The sequence below is a fragment of the Fundulus heteroclitus genome, chromosome 20 (genome assembly GCF_011125445.2).
Source record: "Fundulus heteroclitus isolate FHET01 chromosome 20, MU-UCD_Fhet_4.1, whole genome shotgun sequence".
Classification (NCBI taxonomy): domain Eukaryota; kingdom Metazoa; phylum Chordata; class Actinopteri; order Cyprinodontiformes; family Fundulidae; genus Fundulus; species Fundulus heteroclitus.
In genome coordinates this window covers 8,654,120-8,664,436 of record NC_046380.1, presented here as the reverse complement: position 1 = coordinate 8,664,436, position 10,317 = coordinate 8,654,120, and positions in this window count along the sequence as shown.

The following is a 10,317-nucleotide window of genomic DNA, read 5'->3' as shown; positions in this document are numbered from 1 at the left end:
GTCGACATCAGCGAATGCTTTTCACTGTCAGAGAATGCTTGAAAAATAAAAAGTGCTGTAAAATCTGTTTTTATATCACGAGAGAAACCGCTCACAAATATTCACCCCTGTGTTCTGTCACATGGTGAAGCTATTTATTCTAGCCATGCCAGGAACCTTCTTGTCTTTGTCCTTCAGATTTGTTCCTTCCATTGACGTCTAGTAGCCAGTTGTTTTTTAAATATAAAAAAGTGTTTTCAACAGTTTTGTCTGTGAGGAAAAAATCTGCACTTATGTCCACCTTTTAAACAAGAGGTCTTACTCTGTTTTTAACAGATAACAATGCTTTCTCTGTTTACCACTACAGGCAGCAGTATAAGTGCAGAAGATAAAAAAAGAAATAAATACAGAAAATAGCTGCTAGCTGTCCTAAAATGCTCTAAAATTGCTAAATGACCTCATCGCCTGGTTGCATAATGGATCGTCTGCTCATAATCGCAAATATGTCTGTAAGAGAGATGAATAATGTCAAAGTGACAATAAGTGAAACAGGAAACACACTAAAAAAGTTTAGAACTATGAATCAATTCAACATTTGCTTTTTTTTCATTTCAAGTCTTTTAGTTTAGTTTTCTTTAGTCTGGCTTGATTTTTAACAATATGTTCCATTTAAGAACCTACATAGCCACAGTAAAAAATGACTCATGCAATCTACATTAACAATCTTTTTTTTTTTTTTTTTTTTTTTTTTTTTTTTTTTTTACAAAAAGTGAAAGAAAAGAAAAAAAAAAGAGTAGAGGTGAAAGAAAGAGGAGATAAAAGGAAGAGAATGATAAAATGTCCTCTGTCTGCTCCATCACCTGGAAAGAGACAAAAAGAACAGCACAACCAACAGACATAAAGCAACAGATACACTCGAATAACACCTAGATGCCATTGCTAAATCATATATATTATTATGTAAGCTGACATGTGTAATGTGATATTTGAAAAAAGAAAGTGACACAACATAAATAAATAAATAAATAAATTTAACAATCTAAGTGGACCACAATTAACTTTGATGCAGTGCTTTATTTAACACAAAGAACATTTTGTGTTTAGGTTAATTCCATTTTGTACATGATATATATTTATGATTTGAAGCTATTCTGGTTCGAAAGTATAGTATTACCTCTTCATCCAAATTCAAAGTCCTCATCAACCAACACATTGGCTAGTACTTAACAATTACATCCAAATTTACACTTTCTTTAGTGGTAAATACTATAAAGCTACCATCTGCAAAAGGTTTTTTAAGGAGCCTAGTCACATATTTTGACCATAAAAAGAAAACAAAAATAACATATATTCATCTTGAACTAAAACAATATATGCCAAGCATTCGTGCTGATAGTGTTTGCTTTTTGAGTATGAAAATAACTTTGCATGGGGCACGATCAGCAGACATGAACATTGTCTGCTGATCATTGTCTACTGTGAAACTTTCAGAAAGCAAGATGGCGCCAATCGATGGCGCTACTGTCAGAGCCAATGGCTCACAGTAAAAGAGCAGCTTGGCGCGGTCATGGACCAACCCGATCTGCAGATTTAGGGTTAATTAACCTCTCTCTCTTCGCACCTCCGCTGGGCATTGCGTTCCATCACTTACATACATACGTAGATGCTGAGCACTGAATCGCACGTCGATGTCACCACCATATTGGAAGCAATATAGTGGAGTAATTCGAAAAAGATGCCTCAGTCATGTGCTGCATGGGATCATACCAACCAATTCACAGTACAAACCAGATTTACTGGCATTATCTTTCACAGATGAAAATTAACATACAGTTTTAATTGTATTTATTCACTAACCCATCCTTGTATATATTTCTAATGTGTGATATTTGTAGTATTTTGTTTGATTTTTGATTTCATTGAATGTTGACTTTTAGCTGTATACCGTGCCTGGGTGTCCTAAGAGACGCTTCTAAATAATGTATTATTATTATTATTATTATTATTATTATTATTAGTAGTAGTAGTAGTAGTAGTAGTAGTAGTAGTAGTAGTAGTAGTATTGCATCATTATAACTTTGTCTGTGGGCTCCATTCTTCTTGTTTATTCTGTGCAATATCGTACTTCTTTTCACATGGTCTGATTATGGAAATATACACAAAAGTGCTTTGTTTACTAACAAATAGAGCAAAAAAACGAAGTGAAAAGCACAGAAATTAAATACAATAAACCAACGGGTTGTGATAATTTAATTTGAAAACCTTTGTTTGCGAGAGAGGTACAAGCGTAGACATTTCAAGGTCATAATACATGACTAGATCCCTTTTAGTTATTATTTGCTACCGTGATGAAATTACAAGAAGAAGTTGGATTTTGAATATATCTTATGGGTAAATATTTTTATGTCTGTTGAAAGTTGTCTACAGAGGCCAAAATGTCAAAGGTGATGAGTGGAAAGGATAACAAACTTCAGCAAAGGAAAATATGTGGGTGCTCATCCTAAAAGAGGCCAACGCACAAAGTAATGACCTTCCTCTGATTCCCCTCTCTGTCTTTCCAGCTCAGAACTCGCCTCCCCCTGATCCCTGGCACACATCAGCAGAGTTGTCCCTCGCAAGCCTCCTGTCACACAAAATAAATTGCCTTGGCTGTGAATGGGTCAAAACAACACAGAGATGTCATTATTCCACTGCAATTGATCATATCTTGGGAAACACAAGTCAATAGTTTCTATAATTGCAATGTCTCCAGCCCCTCAGAGGTTCTTCCATGAGAGCTCCATCACATCTTTCATTATCCCAGCGATCAAATCTATTTGCAATACTTAGAAATGAAACTTAATATTGAGATGTGCACAAATATATATATATATATATATATATATATATATATATATATATATATATATAATCCATTATAATATAATATAATAATTTGTTAAATACTTCTTAAAGAAAATCCCCTTTAAAATCTATAATGTTGATTAAAATAAGCATAATATTTGTAATGCTTATTCCTTTTTAGACCTATATGATGTAAACCTTCACTGCTTGCTTTTACGCATTCAATTTTCAGCACTTGCTAAGTCCTACTTATTGTCACCAGCGTTCCTGGTGCATTGCTTATAAGGTAGGCTACATCATGGATAGGTGGCCAGACCATTACAGAGCCCGCAAAAAAACAGGACAAATAACTCTACATGTGCACATTCACACCTCAGGGCAATTTACAGTCTCAACTTAACATTCATTCTTTGGAACTGTGAGAGGGGAGCATGGTATGCAGAGAAACCTCATTCATGCATAGTTGAAATTCCCAAAGGAAAAACCCCAATGGGCATTTGAACCCATTACATTCTTTCCTGTTTGGGTAAAGTATACGTATCTTCTGGACCAGCATTCTTATGTGTAAGAAAATGGTGTTTTGCAGAACAAATTTAAATGAAATATATTTAGAGCCTTGTAGAGAAAACATAATTATAGTTGCATCTTCATATTGCAAAGAACAGGAGAATTGCCCAAAAAAATTGCATATTTGGTTGCGTCGTCAGAAAGATTGGGATGTCATTTACTGATGAGTTTTTACCTATCAAAAAAGAACGTAAGTATGGTGCTCATTTTATTGAAATTGTTCTTTTAGCAGTGCTGTCAATCCAAACACAAATGAGTCAAGTAGTTTCCTCTATGGGCTTTTTGTGGAAAAGGTAAAAAAAAGGAAACAGAGATTGTTTGGTTTAGATTCTTCATCAACATTTGTCTTTGTTCCTTGTCTGATGGTAAAAGATGGAAATGGAACCACCAACTGCAGGAATTATACCATTTCATGTTGTTTGCATATTTATCACACACTTGTTGAAGCCAGAAGTTAAGAAGAAAACATTCCTCCTGCTTTGAAGAACCAGTTAAGCCTTTTGTATGGCCCACAGTTACTTGGACAGAACATGCAAAAATCTGCTGGGCAAGCATCCCACTGCTTTGTTATCGAACTACACCTGTTTTCAGCTCCTTCTTTTAATTTTCAATTTTATATTCTGCTTTTGTGCAAATTCATAGTTAACCACAAGAGAAAGAGATAGATTGCTACCAACATGCATCCTAACAAAATAAGATAGACCATAAAAAATGATAGAGGTTTATGCACATTATCACCCCCCAGTATCCTAATTAAATATAGCAAGTAATTATTCACACCTGCAAACAGACACAAAGACATATTCACATACTACAATGTGTCAGTATCATCAGTCCCTGATGCAACCATCTGCTCCACTCTGTGCTTCTTTTATGCATAAAATGCTAACCAACTCCTGGCAAGAGGCCCTCACTCACCATCTCAAATGCATCACACTAAATTAATGAGTTACCTAAAACAGCACATGAATAGAGCTTTTGTGGGTCTAATGGGAAATTAAAAACAGCTAATACATAAGAGTCTGCCAAACTAATGCAGATTGGGGCTGAAGTTTTTTTTTTTTTTTTTTCCTGTAACATACTAGAAACTTAACAAAAACTGCCAGCGTAGAGAGAAATACATATCAAGAGTATGAAGATGATCTCATCAGCACAAGGCTCAGTGAGTGATAAAAAGGCTGAAGAGGAGGAAACACTTGGATAAAAAGACAATTCTTTAAACAGAATAACCTTGTTCTGTCTTGGGAACAATGTTGGCTCTAAATATCTAATGTAAAACTTACAATGAAGTGTTTTAAAATGTTCATTTGTCTGCTTTATCAACAATTTTGCAGAATACAATAAGCACACAAATCTCTGAGCACAGATCATCCCACTTTTGAAAATCATTTCAATTCTTTCGATTTATGTGTGAGCAAGACTTTTCAGACAGTGAGATTGATTTTTTAAAGCGCCAGATCGACATTGTAAAGGCATGAGAACTTAAGTAATTTTCATGCTTTAACCTAAGATAGTAGATTTCATACCTCATCCTAACTCAGCAGTTGGCCATGCGGCTTCTCTTACAATAGCATGACTTCTATAATCTTCAGTATATTGTTAAAGGTTTATATTAAAAACACTAAATCCTGCACCATAGCCTATGGACCAAACAAAAGGTTGACTTTTCCAAAACAAGAGTAGCTAACATGCAATTTTCCCAAACCTCTAATCCTCTTTAGCCTAAAGTACAAAAGTGCAAATTATCAAGTACTCACACAAAACATTTCACTTCACCAAGGGCACTTTTTCTTCAAGTGAAGCAATGTGTAATCCATAAATGATCTGTCCAATTTAAAACAGGTATGGTAAGTTTATACCTTTTCATAAATTTCACTGTTTGGCATACCAAAGAAACAATTTCTTCACCTCATAAAACGTTATTGTAACTCTGATAAGGATGCAGTACAGCGGTCTTGGTTTCCCTTGTGGAGTGCAACCTTCTGGAGCTCAGTAGGTGGGTCATCCTCCTGTGTCGGCGGTTCCTGCATGCAGGACTCTTCGTCCTCTATTGCCTAACAACTGGGTTAACATTCTCCTCTTCAGTACCTGACAACCATGTAATTCCTCATTATGTTCAGAATTACAGCTGCTATTGAAGCTGCGTGAAGCCATTTTGCTGTTTTTACCTCTGCCCGCGTTCCAGAAGCAGCATCCTAATCCTTCAGCACATTCATTATATTTTTTGGCTTCTTCCATATTTAAACCAGTGTTAGAGCTGCTCAGCTAGAGTCAAGATAATACTACACAACCAAAAATAAAAAAATTAGTATAATCTGACCCACAAAGAAACTTTTCTTTTCAATTCTACTGTTCGTGATAAATGATATCGTCCTTTAACTGGTCAGCCTTCAACCTCAACAACAAATGTGACCCAAAAGAACAACATGACGTTGGTGAGCATAAAAACATATCTGAGGCAAGTTTTAAAATGCATCAATTACTATAATCCTTTATGTTCTTTTTTTTTTCTTTGCCAGGACAAATGAATATGAACACATAAACCACATATCACACATCCATCGGAAACAGAATAAACTTTATTTCACCAAGTTTGAGGGTATGCACAAGGAATTTCACTTTGGATTCCTACGTGTTGGATTCCTTACATGTGCACCGTGTAAGGAAAAAAGGCAGACAAGTAACAGTGAGCAGACAGCAACTCCAATCTATAACAGAAAATCAGCTTTCAGAGGACAAAGGTAAGAACAGGAACAGTATGTACTGGCATTTTTCCCCCTCAGTAGAATAGCTGGATACCCTGACTGTAAAGTGTTCATCAGAGACACAGCCTGGAGGTAAAAACTGGCTTTTGTGTAGGCTCATTTCAGCCATCAGTGCTCTGTTGCGCCGACATGAAGGTAAGGGTATAAATAACCTTCGACCGGGATGAGTAGGATCGACAGCTACTTTAACATCCCTTTTTCTGGCATTGTAAAGCTTGCCTCTACTGGTCCTGAAGGGAGGGAAGGTCAGTCCCAACGATCCTCTCTACAGCTCTAATTATTTGTTATCAGAACCTTGTCAAAGAAGTGTTAGACTTTATTTTTCGTGGCAGAAAGTATTTTTCAGTGAAGAAAGTCCTCCTTGTTTGCGTGAAGCACTTCAGGGATCAATGCTTCAGTAATTTTTGCCAGTAATGACGAGGGATTTGCCCAGAGACTCCTTCTGATCGAGGGCTCCTATCCCACTGAGTATGGAAACGAAGGACCCAGCAGGGGGTTAAGGAGGACCGCATCAGAGCGACATGAAAAGGACGCGGTCTCAGAGGCTAGTGATAATGTGTTACAATCGGGCTACAATTTACTGACGAAGAATTCAGACCAAAGCATTGCAGTTCCACTTTAGACAGACCACAACTGAATGGTTTGAATGTGAAAAGGAAGGATTTAAAAGCATGAAATTTGCCATTTAAAACCATAAATGTTCAAAACATTGAGAGTTTTGTACTTTGTGGTGTGTTATTATTGATTAAAAAGGTTGGGTGCACCGGTGGCACAGGGGTAGTGCACATGGTCCATTTACGGAGACCTCAGTCCTGGATGTGGCTGACCCAGGTTCAATTCTGGCCTGTGGTCCTTTGCCAAAGGCTTCTTCCTCCTTTCCTGTCAGCCTACTTTAGTTACTGTTGCTGCTGAAGATTTTCACAGTAAGTCAGAGGTTTTGTGAATAACATTTCTGGAATAGAATATTTTTATCCTAACGTATATTGTAACTTTCTGAGAAATGGAATTTGATGGTTTAAGTAGCTTTAAATTCAAAACTAACCGAAATACTTGGAATGGATCGCCCTGCATGTCGAGAATATAAAGCATATGCTTTATATATTCAGTGATATTCTAATTTATTGACATGCACTTATAGTGCCAGGATTCATTGGGTTCAGATTTAAGAAAAGTAGCTCTAGAGCCAACCCTTTTCCTCATGATAAACCAACTTGATCTAATCAAAGATGCTTAGTTCATTCTATACGTCTTTACCCATCTTTCCAAATATTTAATCGTTGATATAAGATTTTGCCAACTCTTAACGTCATGTTGTAAATGTTGACACTGTATGGAGCTTTTGGAAAAAAAAAAAAAAAAAACCTAGAGGCAGTGACCGTTACCTCAAACTACCTTTGGAGCAGTATGTTGTTTTTTTTGCTGGGATGTCAAATAATGTGTCACTTTTTCTGAAGCCCAGGGTCATCATTGCAAAGGTTCAACCTCTGTAGAGAGTGTGTACACTCCACCAGGTAGCTCTTCGGTGCTCTCCAGTAAAACATCCAGTGAGGCATCCAGAGATCTCTGACAAGCATGAAATTCTATGTGTCATCTGTGTATTCTTGATATCTTACGTAAAATGATTTGAAGGAGAAGACTCACACAAATGTGATGGCATTAACACCCTTCGAATCCCTCTTTAGCACCTCCTTCAATTTCACTCCTTCTTCCAGCCAACTGTTCAATCTGAATCTCAAGCCTCGGGGTTGCAAAAGTCACTCTACATCTTGTCAGGACAATATTTTCACTGCCGTTTTTTTCCCAGCGGCGATGACCTTCTCATGTCTCTCTGATCTGTGCAGCGAAGACACCCAGCCCATGTTGACAGGACTGCAAAAGGCAGCCAGTCGTATCTTAATCCATCCCAGCTCTCCTCAGCTTTGGCCTAGGATGTCCAAGGTGATTCCGGGGTTTGCTTTGCCCATAGGAACGCTTTCCTCAACCAGATACACTTATCAGTGCAAGAGGAAGATTCTTGTAAAGGCATTGAAGATTTATACACCTAACAAAGCCATTGTTTGATGTTACGTAACTGAAACTGGCAATTTTCTTTGACCTTTCTCCGTGACGTTTTCTGGCTGTGTTTGTAAAAAAGTGTGCACAAACTGATGGAGTTTGCATTTCATGAAAATGCTTTCATTGGGAATAAATGTGCTAGCATGCAGATTGTGGATCATAGTAAGGTGTGTAGAAAACAAGTCCTAACCACAAAAATGGTTTGAAAAGAGAACATATTGTTTTCTGCTATTATTTGTTGTCTTTTTTTTCATTTGAATCAAATGAATGAATTGAAGCAGAATGAAAACTGCCTGTTATAAAGCCATGTGGCGAACGTCACATGCCTTCATCACACTCCACCTCTGTGGACTGTTGCGGACTGCTCATTTTATATAGCTCCTTTCCCGTTGAGCTACAGCAGCAACATGGAGTGGTGTTTGTACTTGAAAATGACAGCTAAAGGTGTGTGAGCAGCGTGCCTTGCTGCTGGTGGGCCAGCCTGTGCATCGCTTTAGATCCCTCCACAGATGGAGAGGTTTGCCCCAGGTAGGAGGAGACCAAACCAAGGATATGAAACAGGGATGACCAGGCTCCCATCGGAGAACAACACAGGAACTGAGGGATTGTGGGATCTGTGATACAATAGATAATTAGTCAGGAACATCTGTTGGAGGAAGTTCCGCTGTACCTCTTGGGCCGTCGATCTTATAGCACACTTTGGCTTAGAGTGATGAGCAAGCAGGTTGTTATTTTTTTTTTGTTTAATTACACTGATAAACTACTTGTATTTATCATTGAGATCCTCCTTTTTTTCAAGATATGTGGTGAAAGAAACTGACTAAACATAAAACATGGTGAAACAGAAAAAAATAGTTAAATCACTTCTGAGCATAATGACATTTGCTCACTTTTGAATATAAATTTTACCATTTTGATTATGGATGTAAACATGTCCTGAATACATGAAATAGAGGAAGTAAAACGATGGCTTCCCATGTTTGTGTTGCATGAGAATTTACCTAAAATGCTACTAAGAAGTGAATGATATCTATAGCAGCGTTCAGTATAGTGAGAGTTAAACTAACTATCAGCAGCCATATTTAGAAATTATATTTCAACAAGGGGAATTATTCAATAGTAGGCGACATGGAATAATAGAAACCGGTCCAATAGTTATGCATGCTGCTGTGTAACATAATCAGTAATGAAAAGGGGCATGCTCGAAATAAAAGATAAGTTCAGTGAGGTCATTAATTCCATGAAAAACGTAATTGTTTCTTGCTAAAGGATGAAGTCATCAAATGTAAGTCGTCATTACAGTAAAATGAAAATCGAAATAATGGGATGTCGCAGACATCATTCATATGAATGGTATGCTATGTTAAAATTGTTGGTTTAAGAGCAAAAACCATTACAGCAGTGCAGAAAATGATAGGCTGCTCAGCTGGAAAAAACTCCAAAGCTTTAAACCTGAATCAGAAAGATGTGGAAGAAAACTGAAAACCATCAGGGTGGATGATAAAATTGCAGACATGGCAAAAATTTGTGATGTGCTCCAGGATTATTAAAGAAGGTTTTAAACTATCTGTGAGTACTGTAGCATTAAGAAGATGCCTATGTGAAGCCAAGGTGTCGCCACAAAGTTTTGCTTTGGTTGCAGTCTGTGCACTGAAAGAAGACGAGCTAACGAGGTTAGAAAGAACACGCTACTACTCTGCTAGCCTAACGAGAAATGCCGCAACAATTTTGGACTGATGAAAGCCAAATTGTTGTTTATGGTTCTGTGGTCCTCAGAGAGTTTTTAAGCCAATCCCCGCACACAGAATCCAAAAAACAGTCTACTGTTAAGATTGATGTGGGTCATGTTGCCTTATGCTAATAAGGAAAGGCCATTGAAAGGGTTGCTTTAATTCAATTCAATTCAATTTTATTTATATTGCACCAAATCATGAAACATGTCATCTCAAGGCACTTTACAAAGTCAAGTTCAATCATATTATACAGATTGGGTCAGATTATACAGATTGGTCAAAAATATCCTATATAAGGAAACCAGTTGATTGCATCAAAGTCCCGACAAGCAGCATTCACTCCTGGGGAACCGTAGAGCCACAGGAAGAGTCAT